The sequence below is a fragment of the Rissa tridactyla genome, chromosome W (genome assembly GCF_028500815.1).
Source record: "Rissa tridactyla isolate bRisTri1 chromosome W, bRisTri1.patW.cur.20221130, whole genome shotgun sequence".
Lineage (NCBI taxonomy): Eukaryota > Metazoa > Chordata > Aves > Charadriiformes > Laridae > Rissa > Rissa tridactyla.
The window spans coordinates 5,368,903-5,394,516 of NC_071496.1; the positions used below are offsets into that span (position 1 = coordinate 5,368,903).

The following is a 25,614-nucleotide window of genomic DNA, read 5'->3' on the forward strand; positions in this document are numbered from 1 at the left end:
GCCGGCCGGGTTGCTAAAGATGAATAGCTTGTCTTGATTTACACCATGTATGGTATGTGGTATGTGTGGTATGTGCTGTGTAATCACATGATAAGGATGTAGCAGTGGGAAATTGCTAGCTCGGTAGCAGAAGGTATTTAAGGAGGTTGTTGCCTAAAATAAAGCGATTTCGTTTGTGCGCCAAAATGGAGTCCGTGCCTAATTGCCACACCACCAGGCACTCATTGGCCATTGATGTCCCATGTTAGTAAATCTGACTCTGGCAGTATGGCCTGGTAGTAACATAATGTAGATTTGTAGCGGTGTGCTCTCCCCCCTGCCCTGTTCCCCGGCTCCTGCTCAAGCCATAACTGTCAGTGGGAGTTCTGATGGGTTGCACCTGGACTTTGGGGGATGGATGGCAACATAGCCAAACGCTGTCTGGAATAGGGACCTAGATGTCTCGCTGCTATGCAAATATGACTATAGGTCAATCATCTAACTCTATAAATAGTGGACAACCCAGGGCCTGTTGAGCTCTCCTGAATGGCAGTGGGCTGCACAACAGGATCTCCCCTTGAGTAGGGACGCCTCTCAAGGTTAGTCCTCGAGGTTGAGAGATTCCTTGCCACAACAGATCCTTGGTAAGTGGTTAATAGCATGCTAAACTTTGAAATCTTAGCTAAGTGATATAAAGGATTGATTGCGCATATATAATCCTTTAGACATAAACCGTTGACCAAGTCTGGGACTAGGATTGGATCCAGCCGCACCTAGACTCCTCTCTGAGGAGGAGTTTAGAAAGCAAGGAGGGCCTTTCTGAATCTCGTGACTCAACGGGAGGGTCTCCTTGACAGTTCTGTCTGACCCTGTCCTGTGCAGTAAATAATCAAGTGTACCTTGTAAAACACTGTCACATTTACTATCAAACTTTGTTAAATTGCTGTTTTATATCAATAAATGGTTTGCTGCTTCTCTCTTATGAGTGAAGTGAGTCACTCTGTCTGCAACAAGATGAGCTCTCGTTCATTCAAATAAAATTTTGTACATTTCTAACTAGTGTTAGGATAGACTGTGATATAACTTAGGATGGACTGTGAAAGAGACACAAAATGAAAAAGAAAAATATGGAAGATAAAATTCTACCATTACAGAGGTCACTTTCACCTACTTGTATGCCAGAATATTTTCAAAATGGAATTGTCCTGAGTACTGTACAACATTTTTCTATCTTTAATTTTTAATTAATCTTGAAGATCTAAGTGCAAATTAAAATTGGGGGGTGGGGGATGATTGGCGAGGGGACGGGACTTCCAAATTCAGTATTCCAAACCCACAAGATCCTTTTCAAGATGTTTTCCAAATCTCAAAAAAGTTCTGTGATCCCTTTCTAGGCAGTTTGGTAATAGTTAAGGTTGAAAGTCGACCTGGTTGGAACATTTTCAATTAAATGCTTGCTAAAGAAATAATTCAGTACAAGATTAATGAATATGTCAATAGAATGAATTACACAGGAGCAGAGAGAGAAGATTTGTTAAATTGCTTAGCCCACTTGCCTGACAGTACAGGATTCTTCCTAATTGCATATTTAAGATGATTTTGAATGGTTTTTAAGTTATGCTTCCTGCCACTTCCCATGTGTATTTATTCCACAACTACACATTTGAGAAAAACATTTCCAAATATTCATCCTATCTTTTTCTTTACTCATTTTATCACCTCCCCCAGTTATGTTCCTTTATTAGACTGAATTATCCTTCCTTTATTTCTTCAACATTTGTGCAACACAAATAACTTTACAATTTCTTAAGCTACTACTAAGCCAGTTTGCACCTTAGATTCTCCTAAGCACTTCAGCACTTCCCTTAAGCCTTTTAGTTATTCTTTCTGACTTTTCTCCAATTTGTCAGTATCTTTCCACTAAATAACACTCAGGTCTAATATGGTATTTTAAATGCAGATGAATGAAAGCAGCAGAGTAAGAAACACCCTTCATGTCACAACTCTGGAAGCCTTTATAGGTGGCATTTTTCCAGAAAATCAGAAATTATCTCAAGATAATATGACATTTACCAGAGGATGATGTCTTTTTTGGTAGCATATTAGAGCTAGTTTAACAGATAATCCATGCCTGTATTTTAAACTCTATTAACATTTGTAAATGCCTGTAAAGCACCACTGAATTACCTATGCATCCCACAAAATTGCACTTGCTTTTTATATCCACTTACACTGAAAATTTACACTAAATTGTTAGAACTGCATTTACTCTGCTGACTGAAATCCAAGGTATAAGAACCAACTTTTAAAAATAAGAATTTAATTTGAGAGCATTTAACCCCATAATATTCAGCCCAATCAACTCCTCCAACTCATTTTTCTTTTGCCAACCTGAACAAGCATCTGACAAAATATTACTGTATGATACCAATTACTGTAGTCAAATATTTTCAAACACAGATTAAGAACAATGCACAGTCTTCCAGATTGCAAACTAACTTTCTGAATCCAGGATATTTGCTAACTTGCTCATTTCTTCCTCGTCTCTTCAACTGGATCTGTTCAGACTCTAAATTTGATCATTAGCTGCCTCTGTAAATGGACTGTCTTAAAATCTGTTTAAAATTTTTTAATGAAAGGGTTTAAATGTCCTTCTAAAAGGAAAATAAATACATTAATTAAACAGAAATAAAGGAAGCAGTGGTGAAATTTGTGGTCAAACATCCTCCACATGGTGAACACTGTAACTTCATGGAAGCTAAAGATACTGCAACATCTAGGAAAACAGATAGAAAGATTTGTTCTAATATTTTTTGCAAGCCTTCTGTCTGCTGAGCACCATGGTGTTAGTCTGAGGATTTACCACTGTTCTATTCAATCCATTTACACATATCAGGAGAAAATACAAGGCGGGGGTGAGGGATGGATGGATGGATGACGATGGACAGGGGACACCCAACACATTTATTTTTCCTTGCTCAGATTCAGCAAAAGAAGCAACATAACAGGAAAACTTATTGATTCATCCATTTCCAGAGTTTCCGTTGTCCCATTGTCACCTAGCTGAGCTATTTCTAGAAACAAAGATTAGAAATCCCATTTTAAACCATAGTAAGTACAAAACTAAATGAAGTACAGAAAACCTGAGAGGTGACACTTTACTGGAATAGTTAACAAAGATGCTGTCCCATCCGTGGTACTTGTCTAATAACTTTTAAGGCATCTCCAGGCATATATAAAAAAAAATCCCACCTGGAAAATTAAGACTGCTATTCACTGCTTATGTAATCTTCCACTGAATTCAAACAGCCATGAAGCAATGAAGGCAATATTGTTATGACTGCTGAGACATGGGAATTCTGAGATCTGTGTGTGATTTGAGCATTAAGGGAAAGGCAGCACTAATTTGCTAAGACTCCTGAAGATCTTAGGCCCTGAGCGGTTAATAGTAGGCCCCATCCTTGTTGGACTCCTTCACATAGAATGTCTAAACTGGATTTTTCTATATAGTAATAAGTGACTATTACAAGTGAAATTCTGCACAGCACTGTAATCATTAAGAGCAAATTAATCACACAGATAATTTTCTTTTGGAACAGCTAAAGATTTAAAGAGTAACTCTCATATGTAATCACTACACAAAACACAATGTTTGTAAAGCGTAAGAATCCGAAGTAATCAAAACATCACTTCAACAAACCAAACATATCTTTAAAGCATTATAGAAGCTAAAAACATTCAAAAAATTCTGATTACGAAGTCAATAAACAGTGAAATGTTTATTCTCCAATGAGAATAAACAAATGTAAAAAAATCTAAAAAAAAGAGCCTAAGCTAAAATGATACAGGGCAAATTCCAAACTGGAGTGGATTTCCCTAGCAAAAGTCACAGTTTTGTAAACGTGGGGTTTTCATATTAGAAGTCTTGATGAAACCTTTATTGTATGGGTGAGAATCAAGCAAGCTAGAATAATATATTTTGACAGCCTTCTCAACTGAAATTATTTTCATAAATAGCAAATTAAAATGAGCCATTTTTAAACAGAACTTTTGCAAAATAACCATTATCTGAGAAATACCTATTATTTGCAAACAGTAGGCAGCAATGGAATGGAACCATGAGTCGGCTTTCAAAACATGGAGCTATGGAATCATTTTGCAATGCCTGAAGAGATTTTTTTAAAACTCATCTAAATACCTTCAAACATCTTACTTTTTCTTTCATTGATTTAAACCATTTCTGAAGACTCATGATTCAAAAAGGTAAAGATGGTAATTTAAAAACCATGGGGAAAAATTTCTCCCTGGGGTATTCTTTAGAAATGCAGCCACCAGTCTCTGATAAGTGATGAATCTTTTATGGTATAGCTTTCATTACATTATGAAGTAATGCATGCATCATTTTACTCAAAGAAAGGATGCTACAGCTATGGCAGCAAACAAAGGAGGTAAGTAGAGAAGGGTCTAAAGAAGTAGCTTGCTTTTTTCTGCAGAGGAAGTCAAATCCCTTGCATGAACATTTATGGACATTGCAGACAGAATTTAATAGCTTATTTAGAAATACAATTCCATGTTTCAGGATAAGCAGAATTACTGAGGTGGGTTTTGTTTGTTTTGAAAGATTTGGTTCTTCTGCTATATAAATATTTTGCATTTTTGCATACAAGGAATTTAAAAGCTCTCTCAGGAGGATAATCCTCATGCAATATTTTTTTTATACCAGTGAATACAGTGTTTCCAAATAATTACCTTTGTAAATGATTAATTCAAGAGCATAAACCCATAGAGACATTCTTTTATTTTTGCTTAGGAAATGTACTTTTATATAGAGGCATCAATTTAAAACCAAAGCCAGATCATTTAAGAAGTCATTACACAGTGATTTATACTGCTTACAAATATCACTTTTTGTGGAGAGGTGGGAAAGCATTAATATGAGTCAGATGGCCTGAATTGTTTGATCACAAATCTACATGCACATTAACCTTAAAAGTGATACATAAAATAATTTAATCACCCAAATCTCCAATTGAACCAAAGGTCAGTAATCCACACACCATACACCCCTCAGTATTTACTGACAAACCATGTAGCCCATTTTCCCCCTCACAAACCAAACATTTCAATTATCCTGGAGTGTTTCAAAGTTTAAGTTATATTCATCAATATTTAATTTATGAAATGCAATTTTAAGATGTCTTCTAGATGAAGTACACTCACATAAAATAAATATTCAGTCTGAGAAAATAGTATCCCTTATTTCTATGTAGCATTTGTCTCGAACTCTCTCACAATAAACTGTTTAAAAACATTCAAAGACATTACTAAACTTATTTTTTTGACTCATTCTGAGGAACGCTTTTATCCAAGTGGCCAGAAAGAGTTAATCAGTAAGATAAGGTTCAAGTGGCAGAACCAGGGTCAATAATACTACAACCTTAACCCACACTCCAAATTAAATCTTGCATACTTGATCAGTGAAGAATTTATGAATTGTCAGATTAGGCCAGACAAACAGCTCTCCAAATCCAGCAGACACGTCCATCTTGCAGAGAATTTTAAGCTACTTCTTGATCTTTCCCAGTACCACATGGAAAACAATATTTATGTGTATTTTCACAATTTGCCCTACATCCTTGCTGCACTCCAAATCCAAGCAAAAAGTGCCGAGGCTGCTTTAATCTCTCTCTCAGATAAAAATAATAGTAAATTTGGATGAGGAAGTTCTTCTGTGAAGATAGGAAGAGGACTAATAATAGGCTTGACTTCCTTTAAATCTGATAACATAACATGAATATCATCTATAACAATATACAATCTAATTGAATTAGATCTAACCAAATTCCTGACAACATCTGGCAGTGCTGAACACAAGCTGCTTAATTTGAACAAAAAAGCATTTTCTTTTAACACACAATATGCTCCTCCTTTGATTTAAGGCAATGGGATCTTGCATAATGAAAACTGGTTAAAACAAAAAGCTTATCATTCACCTTCAGCCAAATTGCAGAAGGCAAAGGCAGGGGCTGTGAGAATGAAGAACCGCGCACTGTAGGTGAAGATCAAGTATGAGACCATCTAAGGAACCTCAAGGTATGCAAGTCCATGGGACCTGGCTGATGAAGTTGCTAAGTCACTTTCCATTATATTTGAGAAGTCGTGGCAGTCTGGTGAAGTTCCCACTGACTGGAAAAGGGGAAACATAACCCACATTTTCAAAAAGGGAAAAAAGGAAGACCTGGGAAACTACAGACCGGTCAGTCTCACCTCTGTGCCTGGCAAGATCATGGAGCAGATCCTCCTGGAAACTCTGCTAAGGCACATGGAAAATAAGGAAATGATTGGTGACAGCCAACATGGCTTCACCAAGGGCAAGTCATGCCTCACAAATTTAGTGGCCTTACAGCATTGGCAGAGCAACTGACGTCATCTACCTGGACTTATGCAAAGTGTTTGACACTGTCCTGCATGACATCCTGGTCTCTAAATTGGATTTGATGGATGGACCACTCGGTGGATAAGGAATTGGCTGGATCGCCGCACTCAAAGGGTTGCGGTCAACGGCTCAATGTTCAAGTGGAGACCAGTGACAAGTGGTTTTCCTCAGGGGTCAGTACTGGGACTGGCACTGTTTACATCCTTGTCAGTGACATGGACAGTGGGATTGAGTGCACCCTCAGCAAGTTTACCAATGACACCAAGCTGTATGGTGCAGTCAACACGCTGGAGGGAAGGGATGCCATCCAGAGGGACCTGGACAGGCTGGAGAGGTGGGCACATGCAAACATCATGAAGTTCAACCAGGCCAAGCGCAAGGTCCTGCACATGGGTCGGGGCAATCCCAAGCACAAATACAGGTTGGGTGGAGAATGGCTTGAGAGCAGCCCTGAGGAGAAGGACTTGGGGGCGTTGGTGGATGAGAAGCTCAACATGAGCCGGCAATGTGCACTTGCAGCCCAGAAAGCCAACCACATTCCTGGGCTGCATCAAAAGAAGCATGGCCAGCAGGTCGAGAGTGGTGATTCTTCCCCTCTACTCCGCTCTGGTGAGACCCCACCTGGAGTACTGCATCCAGCTCTGAAGTCCCCAACATAAGAAGGACATGGACCTGTTGGAGTGGGTCCAGAGGAGGGCCACAAAGATGATCAGAGGGTTGGAGCACCTCTGCTATGAGGACAGGCTGAGAGAGTTGGGGTTGTTCAGCCTGGAGAAGAGAAGGCTCCAGGGAGACCTTCCAGTACCTAAAGGGGGCCTACAGGAGAGATGGGGAGGGACTCTTTATCAGGGAATGTAGTGATAGGATGAGGGGTAGCAGTTTTAAACTGAAAGAGGGTAGATTTAGATGAGATATGAGGAAGAAATTCTTTACTGTGAGGGTGGTGAGCCCCTGGCCCAGGTTGCCCAGAGAAGCTGTGGATGCTCCATCCCTGGAAGTGTTCAAGGCCGGGTTGGATGGGGCTTTGAGCAACTTGGTCTAGTGGGTGGTGTCTCTGCCCATGTCAGGGGGTTTGGAACTAGATGATTTTTAAGGTCCCTTCCAACCCAAACCATCCTGTGGTTATAGGAGTCTTTGATTATCATAGTTTTTGCTATTATTTTGTGTTATCAAGTCCTCTCCTAGAGATCCCCCTTGTCAAAACACAAAAGACAAGCTAAATGGCACTAGCTAGATGCATTTATCATGATGATGTTTCTGGTGGACTTCCAAATTGCAGGACTAGCACTGAATACAATGAACCAATTTCCATATGTCACCAGTGATAGAACCTGGTCTCAGGATGGAAGAGAAGATGATCTGGTTAGGAAACAGAAGTAATTCTAGTTTTTAAAATACTGTCCTTAAAACAAGAATCAGGCAACCAAAAATTGTGCAATGACAATACCTCCATGGGAACCTGAGTTCCCCCTACAGAAGTCCTCAACATGGACATATAAATTACCCAGAAAAATAAATCTTTGCAATTTTGATAGGAATGGGAGACATTCTTCTCAGGGATTCTAAGATGTGGGAGCCTGGGGGCACTGAAAGGCAAATAATAGCTCAGCCCAGTTTCATTTATACCTATGGTTGGACAACAGTTGCCATCAAATGATTCCAGTAAATTTCAAGCTAGAGCTGTACTAAGAAAGTTGCATTGCCAAGCTGGAAGATGATGACAAGTATCATTGACACAGTGTATTTGTAAGTGATATTCACAATAGAAAGTCTCAGATAGCCTTTTTGATGCCTTTGAGCTTGTGAGAGAACCATGCGGGTTAGTGAATGCTTGTTCTGCTACCATATTTACTTTGACTCTTTTGAGGTACACATAGATTATCACAGTGACTAAATACGTTGAGAAGAAAGCAATTGTGAGTCTATAGCTTGACCAGGAGATGTACTTACCTTCCAGAGGATCTTTATTTAAGCCCATATGGCTAATAATATATTGAGGGATGTCTGTTTTAATGCCTTGCCCCTCTTTAGCATGGCCTTCAGCTGCTTCCAAAAGATAGTAAAACTCTTGGGGATCAAATTCCTAGAAGAAAAATAATCACCATCATTCTCCCTGCAGAAACTGAAGTCTTAAAACCTAACATAAAAGCTTCCTTTGCTGCTTCTATTGCAACTATTTGACATTTCCCTTATTAAAAATGATACCTCATTATTCTATTACTAGTAGCCTATTATTCTGTTATGATTCCTATAGAATGCAATATATGATTCCTATACTATTCTTTAAGCAATGAAATTTCACACCAATATTTCAGAGCACTACTTTATAAGAATAGTAAGTTCTTTGCCCTCAAAACTTCATATAATACTCAGAGTGAAATGACCCATAACCATACAGAAGGCATCTCCCTGCAGCCACTTGCTTATAAAAATCCACTACTGAAATAAAGAAACTATATAAATATATTGCTCTTTGCTTTTACTTCTAAATGAAGTTTTGAAGTATTTTTAATCAATATATATGTACTATGTTTTATGGAAAATAAAATTAAATAAATCACTAACTTTAGAATGAAGCCAAAATCATAAGTTGCTGAAAATGACATTCAAACTTAATTGATCCAATTGTTCCAAATCTAGAAATGAAACATCCTCCTTTGGGAACCAACTCTATTACTACTAACATTTATATCATCCCTAAAAGGCAAGCCTCAAAGAGGTAAAAAACACTCAAATGAAACAAAACAAAACAAGATGGAGAGCAGAACAGCCCACCCATAATCCAGGAAGAAGTAGTCAATGATCTGCTTCTGCACCTAGACGCACACAAGTCTATGGGGCCGGACGGGATTCACCGAAGAGTACTCGGGGAGCTGGTGGGAGAGCTCACCAAGCCTCTCTCCATCATTTATCAACAATCCTGGTCAACAGGGCAGGTACCAGATGACTGGAGGGTGGCTAATGTGACGCCCATCTACAAGAAGGGTCGGAAGGAGGATCCGGGGAACTACAGGCCTGTCAGCCTGACCTCGGTACCAGGAAAGATCATGGAGAGGATCATCTTGAGTGAGCTCTCAAGGCAAGTGCAGGACAGCCAAGGGATCAGGGCCAGCCAGCATGGGTTTAGGAAAGGGAGGTCCTGCTTAACCAACCTGATCTCTTTCTATGACCACGTGACCCGCTTTCTGGATGCGGGGAAGGCTGTGGACGTTGTCTATCTGGACTTTGGTAAGGCCTTTGACACCGTCCCCCACAGCATTCTCCTGGAGAAGCTGGCGAATCATGGCATAGACAAGTGTCCTCTTCGCTGGGTCAAAAACTGGCTGGATGGCCGTGCCCAGAGAGTTGGGATTAATGGGGTGAAATCCTCTTGGCGGCCGGTCACCAGTGGTGTCCCTCAGGGCTCAGTTTGGGGGCCGGTTTTGTTTAATATCTTTGTCAATGATCTGGATGAGGGGGTTGAGTGCACCCTCAGTAAGTTTGCAGACGACACCAAACTAGGTGGGAGTGTTGATCTGCTTGAGGGTAGGAAGGCTCTACAGAGGGACCTGGACAGGCTGGATCGATGGGCCAAGGCCAACTGTGTGAGGTTTAATAAGGCCAAGTGCCGGGTCCTGCACTTGGGTCACAACAACCCCAAGCAACGCTACACGCTCGGGGAAGAGTGGCTGGAAAGCTGCCCGGCAGAAAAGGACCTGGGGGTGCTGGTGGACGGCCAGCTTAACATGAGCCAGCAGTGTGCCCAGGTGGACAAGAAGGCCAACAGCATTCTGTCTTGTATCAGGAATAGCATGGCTAGCAGGAGTAGGGAAGTGATCGTGCCTCTGTCCTCGGCACTGGTGAGGCCTCACCTCGAGTACTGTGTTCAGTTCTGGGCCCCTCTGTACAAGAGGGACACTGAGGTGCTGGAGCGTGTCCAGAGGAGAGCTACCAGGCTGGTGAGGGGTCTGGAGACCAGGTCATATGAGGAGAGGCCGAAGGAGCTGGGCATGTTTAGCCTGGAGAAGAGGAGGCTGAGGGGAGACCTCATTGCCCTCTACAACTACCTGAAAGGAGGTTGGAGAGAGGTGGGTGTTGGCCTCTCCTCCCAGGTGAATAATGACAGGACCAGAGGAAATGGTCTGAAGCTGCTGCAGGGGAGGTTTAGATTAGATATTAGGGAGAATTACTTTACTGAAAGAGTGGTCAGGCTCTGGAACAGTCTGCCCAGGGAGGGGGTTGAGTCACCATCCCTAGAGGTGTTTAAGAAACGTCTAGATGTGGCACTTCAGGGCATGCTCTAGTGGCAGAGATTGTAGGTTGTTTGGTTGGACTCGATGATCTCAGAGGTCCTTTCCAACCATGAGGATTCTGTGATTCTGTGAAAAAAGCCCCACACCTCAAAACCCTGCCTATCCTTTAAGTCTCTTGGAAATAAGTTTATTTTACCACCTTAATAGATGATAAAAATAGGAAAGCATTGAAAGGAACAAGAAAGATTAAAAGGTTTGTTGTTTTGGTTTTTTAAAAACAGACTTTCTCTGTCTTCTGTTATGAATTCATACCAAAACCTCTCTCACACAGCCATTACATTCTTAAAGATGTTCTTGCCAACCATATATCACAACAGGTGCAATGCTTAATAGAGGGAGAGCCAGAGTCATGAAACATTGATGCAACAATACCAGACTTTTTTCTGGAGTAAGTCAGTTCTGTCAAAAATTTCTGCAGAAGCCAGGCAGGCTTCTGAGCTGGTTAGTTTCCCCATAGGTCATTTCTTTGCCTGTCGTAATTCCCCAGGGCTTTAGTCTGCCTGCTGGGTCACAAGGCACTTGTCCTAGCTCCTCAGGCTATCCAGGACTTGGGAACTCAACATCATGAAACAATTTTCATCATCTCCAGCCTACTCCAATGGATTTACCACAAATGCATGAACCGCCCAAACTCTTATTTAGCTCAAAGTCTCAGGATGCTGCTAAACTACCTAAAATCTGAATTGAGTAAATAAGCATTACATGCTGTTTTAGCCTTACTCTCCTCTTCTGACATGCTGTTCCTAGCTGTATCTCTTATATGTTACTCCATGTCACTGAAGAACACAACAATGTGATGTGTGCCAAGACTTCCATCTGCCTTCATCATGAAAAAGTCATCATCTTACCTGCAGCAGTGGCAGATATACAGCTTCTCCTCCACTTGCTAATAAAGTCAAGGTAATTTCAAAACAGATACTTTTAATCATATGAATATGTGTGTGTATACATACACATATGCATATATGCACACACATGCAAATAATTAGAAGCAAGGAATTTATTTTCCAACTTTGTTTCATTTTCCATGTGAAAATGGAGAAAATCTTTCAATATTTGGCAGTAGCTCTTGGCACATATGAAACTGAAAAAGCTTTATTCATATGATTAACAAGTGAATACAAATAGGAATTCACATACCATGAACACGCGAGCTAAGATCACCGTCAGAAAACTGACAGCATTACTGTATGGTATCTGAAACTTCTCATGACAAAAGTGCTGGACTTATTTCCTATAATGCTACAAAGTTTATTAGAAAGGCTGAAGTTTTCCATACCTAGTATCCATTTCAGACAGATGTTCTAAAATATCAGACAGTATTATTCAAAATTTTCCAGAGGGAAGCTATGGAAAAACAATAACAATATTGTTTCTGTAAGATTCCAGTGACCTTTATGGGGCAGGCTTAATGCTTTCTTGCATGAGAAATGTGTTCTTTTGTGACAGTCTGCCTAAATTTGTTCAAGTTACCTGCCTCTGAAGAAACATACTGTGCAGAGTTGTTATATTCCAGCTTAAATCTCTTATAGATACCACCTGAAGTAAGCACACTCCAAGGCAGCTCTGCTGACTTTCTCTGCCATTGCTGCTCTGAAAAGCTAAACAGCTGGAAGCAACTAAGCACCAGAACACCAAGAGACAGAGCTCATCTCCTGGCCTCGCAATACCGTCCTTACACTTGCATCAGCAGGCCCAGCAAAAGGAGGGATACAGGATGCACAGCAGCTCTACTTGAAGCATGATAAGGCAGAGGAAGTAGCCTAGGATAAAATCCCAGGGATAGAAACTGTGAACTAAGTGAATGAAGATTTGGACTAGCTAGCTATAAAAACTTAATATTTAGGGAGAATGAACTAATGGGCAAATAGGTCACCAGGAGAGAACCTGAATTAAGTGGCTAAAAGACAATGATGAGGCTAGGGCCAGGGGTAGGTGGGAGAGCAAGCATGGAAGGGAAGGACAAAGCATCACAAGGAAGCCTTGGTCTGTCAGCCCACAGGATGTGTTTAAAGGCATTTCTGGATCTGCAATGATAAAGACACAGATTGGGGGAAGACAAGACAACACATGAGAAACTGAGCAAAGAGATGGAGAAAGATTACATGAACCCTAAGAATGGAGCAAAAAAGATCACTCCAGATATAGAAGGAGCATTTCAAGGGTCAGGGAACAGGGTGAAGGAGTAACACAAGTTTGGATTCAATAGCAGAGTGGCCTGGTTTGGGTAGAGCAGAGCCAACTTTCTGTTCAGTGGTTTTGCTTCTTGGCTCTGAAACTGACAGCATATTGTGCAGAAAACTGTTCGTTCTCAGAGTGATAACACCAGTGTTTACAGTCTGTGCCAAGGAATGGTATGGAGAAAGGCTCTTGCTTATACTTATTGCTGTAACAACCATGGTCAGCTAATTTTGTTATTTGCCCTGTTTGAGGATTGGAAACAGAAAAGCGTAGAGGGGTCCCACCTGCAGGGAGGAGCAGACAGGACAGGTGACCCAAAATTGACCAACAGAGGTATTCCATCCCATCTGCCCCATGCTCAGTATAAATGATGAGGGATCAAAGGGTCAAGTTTCTTCCTTCAATGGCTGACGTCCAAGGAGGACCCTGTTTATCTGTTTTTGATCCCAGTCTCTGTGTTCCTGACTCCATCTCTGGAATCCAGTTCCCACCTGTTGCTGAGTCCAGTCTGGGACTTCCCCAGTGCCTGCCAGTGATGTCATCCTGGGACCTTAATATGGTTTTGTATATACTGTATCTATTTCATTATTTTCCTTTTTATTTTATTATTAATATTTCATTAAAGAAGTTTAGTTCCTTCTAAACTCATAAATCTCTGTCTCTCCTCCTCCTCTCTGTGCGAGAGGCTGGGGGAGAGCATCTGTTGCCAGCCATTAGCCAATTTAGCCAAAACTATGACAGTTGCCCAGAGAGATGGTGGAGTCTCCTCTGGAGACATTCAAAACCCACCTCGACACTGTTTCTGTGCAACCTGCTCTAGGTGAACCTGCTTTGGCAGGGAGGTTGGACTTAATGATCTCCAGAGGTCCCTTCCACCCCCTATCATTCTGTGATTCTGTGACTACCTCAAGAAAGGGTATTTCAAAGACCCAAAAGCATATGGGTGGGCTTTTAGTATAGCAGCTGGAGAGACTGAGGATGTTATACAGCTGTCCACCTTACCTGGCCCTTCAGATGACCCTTCTGTGGTGGGACTGCTGAAGGTTAAAGAACAGCAGGTGCCAATTGCTACTGCCACAGTGCATTGATGCCAGTATCGCACCAACTGAGACTCCCTGATTCCCATCCAGAACCTGATTCGTCAGCTAGAGACCCAAGGACTAATCAGCAAGACTCCCTCATCCTTTAACAGCCCTATATGGCCAGTGCGAAAGTCTGATGGAGACTGGAGACTAACAGTAGACTCTGGTGGCCTGAATGAAGTCACACCACCACTGAGTGCTGCTGTGCCAGACATGCTAGAACTCCAGTATGAACTGGAGTCAAAGGCAGCCAAGTGGTATGCTACCATTGACATTGCTCATGCCTTTTTCTCTATTCCTTTGGCAGCAGAGTGCAGGCCACAGCTTGCTTTCACCTGGAGAGGCATCCAGTACACCTGGCATCGACTGCCCCAGGGGTGGAAACACAGCCCTACTCTTTGCCATGGGCTGATCCAGACTGCCCTGGAGAAGGGTGGAGCTCCAGAACACCTGCAATACATTGATGACATCATTGTGTGGGGTAATACAGCACAGGAAGTTTTCAAGAAAGGTAAGAAAATAATCAAGATTCTTCTGAAAGCAGGTTTTGCTGTAAAAAGAGGTAAGGTCAAGGGACCTGCATGAGAGATCCAGTTCTTCAGAATTAAGTGTCAAGATGGGTGTTGCCAGGTCCCAATGGATGTGATTAAAAAAGTAACATCTATGTCCCCATCTACTGACAAAAAGGAAACACAAGCCTTTTTAGGCATTGTGGGTTTCTGGAGAATGCATATTCCAGGTTATAGTCAGATTGTGAAACCTCTTTATGAAGTGACTCGAAAGAAAAGTGAGTTTACGTGGGGTCCTGAGCAACGACAGGCCTTTGAGCAAATGAAACAAGAGATTGTGCATGCAGTAACCTTTGGACCAGTCCGAACAGGACGGGACGTTAAAAATGTGCTCTACACTGCAGCTGTGGACAATGGGACTACCTGGAGCCTCTGGCAGAGAGCACCAGGGGAGACTCGAGGTCGACCCCTAGGATTCTGGAGTCGAGGCTATAAAGGCTCCGAGGCCAGCTATACTCCAACTGAGAAAGAAATCTTGGCAGCATATGAAGGAGTCAGAGCTGCTTCAGAAGTAATTGGTACTGAAGCACAGCTCCTCCTGGCACCCTGATTACCAGTGCTGGGCTGGATGTTCAAGGGTAAAGCTCCTTCTACTCATCATGCCACCGATGCTACCTGGAGTAAGTGGGTTGCCTTAATCACACAGTGAGCTCAAATAGGAAACCCAAATCATCCAGGAATCATGGAAGTGATCACAAACTGGCCTGAAGGCAAAGACTTTGGAATGGCACCTGAGGAGGGGGTGACTCATGTGGAGGAAGCCCCACCATATAATGAACTCTCAGATAATGAGAAACAATATGCCTTGTTCACTGATGGATCTTGTCGTATTGTAGGGAAACAGAGAAAGTTGAAAGCTGCTGTATGGAGTCCTACACAATGAGTCACAGAAGCTGCTGAAGGAGAAGGTGAATGGAGTCAATTTGGAGAGGTAAAAGCCATCCAGCTGGGCCTAGACATTGCTGAATGAGAAAAGTGTCCAGTATCTCTATACTGACTCATGGATGGTGGCCAATGCTCTGTGGGGATGGTTAAAGCAGTGGAAGCAGAGCAACTGGCAGCGCACAGGTAAATCCATCTGGGCTGCTGAATTATGGCAAGATATTGCTGCCCGGCTAGGGAAACTAGTCGTGAAAGTATGTCACGTAGATGTCCACATACCCATGAGTCGTGCCACTGAGGAACATCAAAACAATCAGCAAGTGGATCAGGCTGATAAGATTTTCCAGACAGATTTGGACTGGGAACATAAAGGTGAGCTATTTTTAGCTCGGTGGGCCCATGACACTTTAGGTCATCAAGGAAGAGATGCAACATATAAATGGGCTCATGACTGAGGGGTGGATTTAACCATGGACGCTATTGCGCAGGTTATCCATGACAGTGGAACATGCACCGAAATCAAGCAAGCTAAACGGTTAAAACCTTTGTGGTATGGGGGACGATGGCTGAAATATAAATATGGGAGGCTTGGCAAATTGACTATATCACAATCCCTGTGTGCTTACAATGCTGGAAGGAAGCACTGGATGGTTGGAAACCTATGCCATGCCCCGTGCCATTGCCCGGAATACCATCCTGGGCCTTGAAAGGCAAGTCTTGTGGTGACATGGTACTCCAGAAGGAATTGAGTCAATGGGACTCATTTCAAAAACAGAATTATAGGTAATTGGGGAAAATGCATGAGGAACTGGTTGCAAGCAAGGAAGAAGGCTCTCGAAGGCCAGAAGAGCCACCAAGGCCAACTCGCCTCAGGCCGGCCATCAAAACTGACCCTGAAAAGAAAAATCGAAGGGTCATTGTTGTAGGTGACTCCCTGCTGAGGGGAGCAGAGGGCCCAGTATGAAGACCAAACCTGCTTCATAGAGAGGTCTGCTATCTCCCTGGTGCCCGGGTAAAGGACATCGTAGGTAAACTCCCCACCCTTGTGAGTCCTTCAGATTATTACCCGCTTCTGGTCTTTCAGGTGGGAAGTGATGAGGCAGCAATGAGAGGCTCACAATCATTTAAAAGAGATTTCAGGGCCTTAGGGCAACTGGTAAAGGGATCAGGAGCTCAGGTTGTGTTCTCCCCCATCCCTCTGACATCAGCGATGGACGAGGGAATATATAGGAGGGGTCAACAGGTCAATTCATGGCTCTGGGACTGGTGTCATCGACAGGGCTTTGGGTTTTACAATCACAGCTTGGTATATGAGGCACCAGAGCTGCAAGCAGCTAATGGGATGCACTTATCCCAGAGGGGGAAAAGGATTCTGGAGCAGGAGTTGGCAGGGCTCATTGATAGGGCTTTAAACTAGATTTGAAGGGGGAAGGGGTCAATAATTTCATGCTTGCCTGTAACAAACAGTGGGGCAGCACATCAGGGGCAGAGGGATGGAGTCTTAGCAAGGGCTCTCAAATTCTTGCCCCGAGGCAAGCCGGAGACGATGCACCGGGACACCCCAAGGGAATCAAGGGGGATTCTCACAAGAGGGTGACGCAGCCAGCCCAGCTGAAGTGCCTCTACACGAATGCACGCAGCTTGGGCAATAAACAGGAAGAATTAAGGGCCACTGTGCTGCTGGAAAGCCATGACATAGTGGCCATTACTGAAACTTGGTGGGATGATTCCCATGACTGGAATGTAGGGATAGACGGATACAAGCTCTTTAGGAAGGACAGGCAGGGTAGGAGGGGAGGAGGTGTTGCCCTCTACGTCAGTGACCAGCTAGAATTGAAGGAACTCCACATGGGGAAGGACGATGAGCTGGTTGAGAGTGTATGGGTTAAGATTAAAGGGAAGACAGGGGAAGGCAATGTTACAGTAGGGGTCTGCTACAGGCCACCTGACCAGCAGAGCCAAGCAGATGAGGCCCTCCATAGACAGATAGAAGTGGCTTCGCGTTCACAGGCCCTGGTCCTTGTGGGGGATTTCAACCACCCTGACATCTGCTGGAGGGACAACACAGCAAGGCACCAGCAATCCAGGATGTTCCTGGAATGCATAGATGACAACTTCCTCCTCCAAATGGTAGAGGAACCAACAAGAAAAGGTGCTATGCTGGACCTCGTTCTCACCAACAGGGAAGGGCTGGTGACCAATGTGAGGCTCAGGGATAGCCTTGGCTGCAGTGACCACGAAGTGATAGAATTTAAGATCCTCAGGGCAACTAGGAGGATGTATTCCAAGCTTACGACCCCGGACTTTAGGCATGCAGACTTTGATCGCTTCAGGGATCTGCTGGCCAAAGTGCCGTGGGACAAAGCTCTAGAGGGAAGGGGGGCCCAGGACAGCTGGTCAGTATTCAAGGATCACCTTCTCCGTGTCCAGGAGCAAAGTATACTGACAAAGAGGAAGGCAGGAAAGAATGCTAGGAGACCTGCCTGGATGAACAAGGAGCTCCTGGATACACTGTCACACAAAAAGAAACTTTATAAGGAGTGGAAGAAAGGACAGATGGAATGGAGGGCATATAAGGAAGCTGTCCGAACAGCAAGAGACCTGGTGAGAAAAGATAAAGCTCAGTTAGAATTAAATCTAGCCAAGGAGATCAAGGGAAACAGCAAAAATTTCTATAGGTATATTAATGGTAAGAACAAGACTAGGGAGGGTATGGGCCCCCTCAGAAAGGAAATGGGGGAGCTGGTGACAAGTGATATGGAGAAGGCCGAGGTTCTCAACGACTTCTTTTCCTCAGTCTTCGCTGGCAAGGGCTCCAGCCACACTCCCGGAGTCACAGAAGACAATGGCAGGGGTTGGAAAGAACTGCCCACTGTAAGTGAAGATCAGGTTCGTGACCATTTGATGAACCTGAAAGTGAAGAAGTCCATGGGACCCAATGGGATATACCCACGGGTACTGAAGGAACTGGCGGATGAGGTTGCTAAACCACTCTCTATTATATTCCAAAAGTCATGGCAGTCTGGTGAGGTCCCCACTGACTGGAAAAGGGGAAACATAATCCCCATTTTCAAAAAGGGAAAGGAGGAGGAACCAGGGAACTATAGGCCAGTCAGTCTCACCTCCGTGCCTGGTAAGATTATGGAGCAGATCCTCCTGGAGGCACTGCTGAGGCAGAAGAATAACGAAGAGGTGATTAGGTACAATCAACACAGCTTCACCAAGGGCAAATCGTGCCTGACAAACCTGGTGGCCTTCTATGAGAAGGTCACAACATCAATAGACAAGGGGAGAGCAACTGACGTCATTTACCTGGACCTGAGCAAAGCCTTTGACACTGTCCCGCATGACATCCTGGTCTCCAAGCTGATAAAATATGGGTTTGATGAATGGACAATTCAGTGGATAAAGAACTGGCTTGATGGCCGCACCCAAAGAGTGGCTGTCAATGGGTCCATGCCCAAGTGGAGGCCAGTGACAAGTGGAGTCCCTCAAGGATCAGTACTGGGACCGGTCTTGTTTAACATCTTCATCAGCGACATGGACAGTGGGATTGAGTGCACCCTCAGCAAGTTTGCTGATGACACCAAGCTGTGTGGGGCGGCTGAGACGCTGGAGGGAAGAGATGCCATCCAGAGGGACCCTGACAGGCTGGAGAGGTGGGCCCATGCCAACCTCATGAAGTTCAACAAGGCCAAGTGCAAGGTCCTCCATCTGGGACGGGGCAATCCCAAGCACCAGTATAGGCTGAGCAGTGACTGGCTTGAGAGCAGCCCCGAAGAAAAGGACTTGGGGGTGCTGGTGGACGAGAGGCTCAACATGGGCCGTCAGTGCGCACTAGCAGCCCAGAAAGCCAATCGTATCCTGGGCTGCATTGGGAGAAGCGTGGCCAGCAGGTCGAGAGAGGTGATTCTCCCCCTCTACTCCACTCTCGTGAGACCCCACCCAGAGGACTGCACCCAATTCTGGAGCCCCTACTACAAGAAAGATATGGACATGTCCAGAGAAGGGCAACGAGGATGATCAGAGGGCTGGAGCACCCTATGCTGTGAGGACAGACTGAGAGAGTTGGGGTTGTTCAGCCTGGAGAAGAGAAGGCTCCAAGGAGACCTTATAGCAGCCTTCCAGTACCTAAAGGGGGCCTACAGGAAAGCTGGTGAGGGACTTTTTAGGATGTCGGGTAATGGTAGGACTAGATTATAACTAGAGATGGGACGATTCAGACTGGACGTTAGGAAGAAGTTCTTCACCATGAGCGTGGTGAGACACTGGAACAGGTTGCCCAGAGAGGTGGTGGAAGCCCCATCCCTGGAAGTTTTTAAGGCCGGGCTGGATGGGGCTCTGAGCAACCTGATCTAGTGGGAGATGTCCCTGCCCATGGCAGGGGGGTTGGAACTAGATGACCTTTAAGGTCCCTTCCAACCCTAACAATTCTATGATTCTATGAAAAGAACGTGGCATTGAGTGGGTATATCATATCCCCTATCATGCACCAGCTTCTGGGAAAATTGAGCGACACAATGGATTGTTAAAAACTACCCTGAAAGCAATGGGTGGTGGAACCTTTAAAAATTGGGACCAGCGTTTCCACAGTCTACCTGGTTAGTTAACACCAGGGGATTCATCAATCGAGCTGGTCCTGTTCAGTCAGACCTGTTACACCTGTTACATGCTGTAGAAGGGGATAAAGTCCCTGTGGTGCATGAAAGGAATATGCTAGGGAAAACTGTTTGGGTTTTTCCTGCCTCAGGCAAAGGCAAACCCATTTGTGGGACTGTTTTTGCTCAAGGACCTGGATGTACTTGATGGATGATGCTGAAGGATGGAGAAGTTCAATGTGTACCTCAAGGAAATTTAACCCTGGGTGAGACCACTTGATTCTGAACTGTATGATGATAATTGTTATAAAATACTAACAGTGTTCAATAAGTGTTTTTCAGGATAACGTAGTAGTGATGATACCCGAGGTAGCTTCATCAAGTGGTGTCCAGCAAAACTCTTTGAGACGGACATGCTACCCATGGGCATGAACCACAATGAATTTCATACCATCTTTCCTGCCCTGAGAACCTGCTAGGATAGATGAAATCTTGCAGTTATTAACTAAATGGACTCAGCAAACTTTTGTGTATTAAGATAAATCATAAATGAGTGACCTGCAAGTATGTATCTATATATATATGTGTGTGTGTATAGATTTGATAGATAAAAGTAATAGCGATCTGAGCACGATACAAATGGTATGGAGTAAGGGGTGCAATGTCCTGGTTTGGGGTGGAGCAGAGCCATCTTTCTGTTCAGTGGTTTTGCTTCTTACTAAGCCTCTTCTAACTCTTTGAAAGTGACAGCATGTTGTGCAGAAAACTGTTCATTCTCAGAGTGATAAGACCTATGTTTATAGTTAATGCCAAGGAATGGAATAGAGAGAAGCTCTTCCTTATAGTTGTTGCTGTGGCAATCAGGGTCAGCTGACTTGGTTGTTTGCCCTGTGGGGGGGTCGCACCTGCGTGGAGGGGTGGACAGGACAGGTGCCCCAAAACTGACCAACAGCATCTTCCATCCCATCTGTCATGCTCAGTATAAAAGCTGAGGGATCAAAGAGTCAGAGCTTCTTCAGTGGCCAACGTCCAAGGAGGACCCCGTCTATTCGTCTGCCTTGGATCCTGATCTGTGTGTTCCCAAATCCAGATCTGGGATCCAGTTCCCATCCATTGCTGAGTCCAGCCTGGGACTTCCCCAGTACCTGCTGGTGGTATCTTCCTGGGAGCTCAATACAGTTTTGTATATGTTGTATCTATTTCATTATTTCCTTTTTTAATACTTTGTTGAAGTAGTTTAGTTCCTTCTAAACTCATAAATATCTTTATGTCTCTCCTTTCTCTTCTTGGAGCAAGAGGTGGGGGAGAGCATCTGTTGTCTTGGCATTGGCCAATCCGGCCCAAACCATGACACAGAGGCAGGACATGCTAAGGCATCCTCTTCTCTAAAGCCTGACTTAAAAAAAAAACCCAAACAAAACACCACCAAAAAAAGCATCTCTCTCATGCTGATAGGGAGCACATACCTTCTTTTGAATTCCTTCTGAACTGCAAGTCATGAACAAATGGCAACTGGGCACACTGAGACATGGTGTTTCTAAAAGAAAACAGCCCATGGCTGAACTATCCCAGTTGTGGATTAACTGTGCCACAGATGAATAGACACAGCACAGAGCCAAAATCAGGTTGTAATGACTTATAAACTCAGATTCAGTGCCATGCAAATGCAGTTATGACACTTTCAGGCATAACCTGAGTCTAGCAGCAGGTTAGCAGCTCCCATGTAAGCCTTGCCAGCCTCAAATAGGTATGTGCAACATCAATGCTCAACGAAGTCAGCTTGGGCTGCCTGCCAGGCCCGTTGCAACCAGCCTAGCTCTTACATAGTATTTGGGTGTTTATCCTGTCCTCCTGAGTACACTGGATTCTGTGAGGGTTTATTAGTTCCATTGAACAACTGAAGCACATTGGCTCTGTGTGTAGGAGTGACTTCCTGCACCTGAGCCACCCCGGATCCCACAGCAAAGCAGAAACACGCCCACCTGGCCTCCCACAAGCTAGCCCAGTCTGGCAACATCAGTGCTACGCTTGTGCATAAATAAATTAACTTTTCTGTTTCTTCTGTCCCCCCAGTACAACTTGGACTATCTGTATATGCAGATATGCTAACCCCCACTGCTGCTGTTCCCCCCAGATCAAGTACCACAGAGCTGACTGCAAGTTGCTTATAGCCCTGACAGCTGAGTGAAACAAAACTATGAAACTTGTAAGAAGAAGAAGAACAACAGGAAAACTGCCAAGCAATTGCAATTCCAGAACAGTCTTCCCAAGAGAATAGCAAAGTCTAACAAAAAAACTGAAAGACCCAACTGGTTTCAAACTGGAGCTTCCTCAATTGATGAAAGGGATCCTATAACATAGTATTTGCAACAGCAGGGAACCAAACACAACTGCAGGAGGTTACCTGCCAATCCCATGTTCCTACAATAAAAGCAAAAATGATCCTACCAACAATGGAGCCCTGCTTGGTTGTTTTATGTGTTTCAAAAAACGATTGTAAAAGGCTTTGAATGCTAACCCAGAAATTTTCCTACACTAACAAGTGAAAAACTTACTTAAAGTAAGCATGACCTTACCAGGCATTCCAGTAAGCGAGAAGGACGAGCAATAACTATTAGGATTTTTTGGACTAGATGCTTAATAAATGCCAGTTCTCCACTCTCTGATCGCTCTTGAGCCTAAAGGATAAAAATAAAGGGATAATAAAACAAACCACATTCGATGCACAACTCAGGAAAGTATATATGATATCTGGGACACTTTTTCAGGTTTTGAAGTATGTACTTGAGACAAACAGCACATCATTTTCAAGATGCCAGCAGAAATAACAAGAGCAATGTTATAATTTCAAATTGAAGTAATCCTATTTGTACAATTCTAACACTGTAAAAACAAAGTAAAAGTGCCTACAATTAACATACCTACTTTTTTTTTAAACTTACGTAGTATTATTACCATCAATTTTGCAAAAGGCACTACATTTCAATACAACATACATCTGTCTGCATGTACAGTTGTCTCTCAATTTGTTAATAATTTTAGGATGAAATTAAAAATTACCTCAATGATATTAATAAAAATAAGCAACATCCATGACAAATTGATACTGATTTCCTATGGCCACATGTCATACTAAAATGACAATGACCTATATATATAGGAGACCATACTTGCAGAGAGCGGCTGTATACACATAGAAAGGAAGACAATGAAAAATTAAGTTTTACAAAGATGACAACAAAGGGGGAAAATGCTATAAAAGAATACATACAGAAAAAATCCTTCTGGAAGGTTTGAAAAGATTTGCACAGTGGTCTGAGCTGCATTTCAAATTTCTTTCAAACTTTCTCCTCTAAGAACAAACAGTATAATGTAAGGGTGATAATAAATGCAAAGACACCATATCATTCTCCTCCTGATTAATATATACCAATAGCCCTTCGATCAAATATCAAAGCATTTCTTTATGCTGAACAGTAAAAACTGTAGACTTAAATTTTTTCTCATCTCTTGATTATTCAAAACCACAAAGATAACTGAAAGAAAACTAAGAAACTAACATTTTAAAAGTTATTAATATGGACAAATAAGTACTTTTCATATAATATATATCTGTGCCAGTTTGGGCTGGGATAGAGTTCATTTTCTTCATAGTAGCTAGTATGGGGCTATGTTTTGGATTTGTACTGGAAACAGTGTTGATAATACAGGGATGTTTTCGTTATTGCTCAGCAGTGCTTACACAGAGTCAAGGCCTTTTCTGCTTCTCACACCACCCTACCAGAGAGTAGGCTGGGGGTACACAAGAAGTTGGGAGGGGACGCATCTGGGACAGCTGACCCCCAACTGACCAAAGGGCTATTCCATACCATATGTTGTCATGCTCAGCAATAAAAAGCTGGGGAAAGAAGGAGGAAGGGGGGACATTCAGAGTTACAGTGTTTGTCTTCCCAAGTAAATGTTACACATGATGGAGCCCCGCTTTCCTGGAGATGGCTAAACACCTGCCTGATGATGGGAAGTAGTGAATTAATTCCATGTTTTACTTTGCTTGCGTGCATGGTTTTTGCTTTACCTATTAAAATGTCTTTATGTCAAACCACAAGTTTTCTCACTGTCCTGGTTTCAGCCAGGAAAGAGTTAATTTTCCTTCTAGTGATTGCCCTGAAACAAATGTCAATAATGTATATTGGTTTAGTTGTTGCTAAGCTATGTTTATGCTTTTTCCATGGAAGCTGAGAAGTACAGACAGAACAACGGAATGGCCAATGGAATATTCTGTGCCATAGACATCATGCTCACAGTATAAATGGGTGTTGGCTGAGGAGCAGGAATCCACTACCACTGCTCAGAACGGTGCCAATTCACCATTCTTCTTCTTCTTCTTTATTATTGTTATTTTCCTTTTCTGTTATTGTTTCTATTAAACTGTCTTTATCTCAACCCATGATTTTTTCTTCCCTTTTCCCTCCTTTCCTCCCTGCCCTTCTGGGGGAAGGGGGAGAACTGCGCAAGTGACTGCATGGTCCTAGATACTGAGTGTGGTTAAAACATGACACTCACTTTTACTCTTCTGATTCTCTCCCCCATCTCATTGTGGGGGGAGTGAGTAGGCAGCTGTGCAGTGCTCAGTTGCCAGCTAGGGTTAAACCACGACAATATCTCTCATATTTTTGTAGTTTTAAAAAAACTACATAAATATGAAGCTACATATCGCTCTCAATATAAAGACTATAATTTAAAAACAAAAAAACAACCAAATATTTGAGAAGAATTAATCTGTGAAGTTTAAAGAAGGAAAAAAGAAAGAGGCACAAATACCACCCAGCACTCTGGAACAGGTTTTGGAAGAACCTTAACTGAACACAAGCATTTGTGTTCTGCACACTATCAACCAAGTCCAAAGAAAAACTCTTTGGTAGGCAAAAGACCTGACCTTTTTAAAAACCAGTGTCCTGGTTTGAGGTTTCTAAACTCATAAATCTCCTTATCTCTTCCTCTCCTCTCTTTGGAGGGGGTAGGGGGGGCATCTGTCATTCTGATTGGCCAATCCGGCCAAAACTGTGACAACCAGCAAAATTTAAAACACCGTTGTGAACATTCAGATGCGTATCTGAACAAAAGACTCAATACATGTTCCCTTTCAGAAGGATGAAGCAGGAAAGTATTCAAGTCCACTTGACCTTGACCTTAGAATTATAAAAATGTTGGCTGAATCAAACTGCTCAAACCTCGAGGGAGTCTTTCCCTGGTTATGCAAAGTAATCACAATATACAAAGTAGAATCACAGAACAGTTTGGTTGGAAGGGACCTTTAAATGTCATCTAGTCCAACCACTCCATGCAATGGGCAGGGACATCTTCAATTAGATCAGGTTGCTCAGAGCCCTGTCCAACCTGACCTTGAATGTTTCCAGGGATGGGGCATCTACCACGTCTCTGGGCAACCTGTTCCAGTGTTACACCACCCTCATTGTAAAAATTTTTTTATATCTAGTCTGCATCTACCCTCTTCCAGTTTGAAGCCATTAGCTCTCATCCTATCACTACATGCCCTGATAAAATCTTTGTCCCCATCTTTCCTGTAGGAACCCT

At 43.1% G+C, this 25,614-nt stretch overlaps 1 pseudogene; it reads right to left on the bottom strand.

Annotated features, from left to right (window-relative positions):
- LOC128901878 (microtubule-associated serine/threonine-protein kinase 4-like) overlaps positions 1-25,614 on the bottom strand; it is a 104,370-nt pseudogene that overhangs the window by 61,059 nt on the left and 17,697 nt on the right.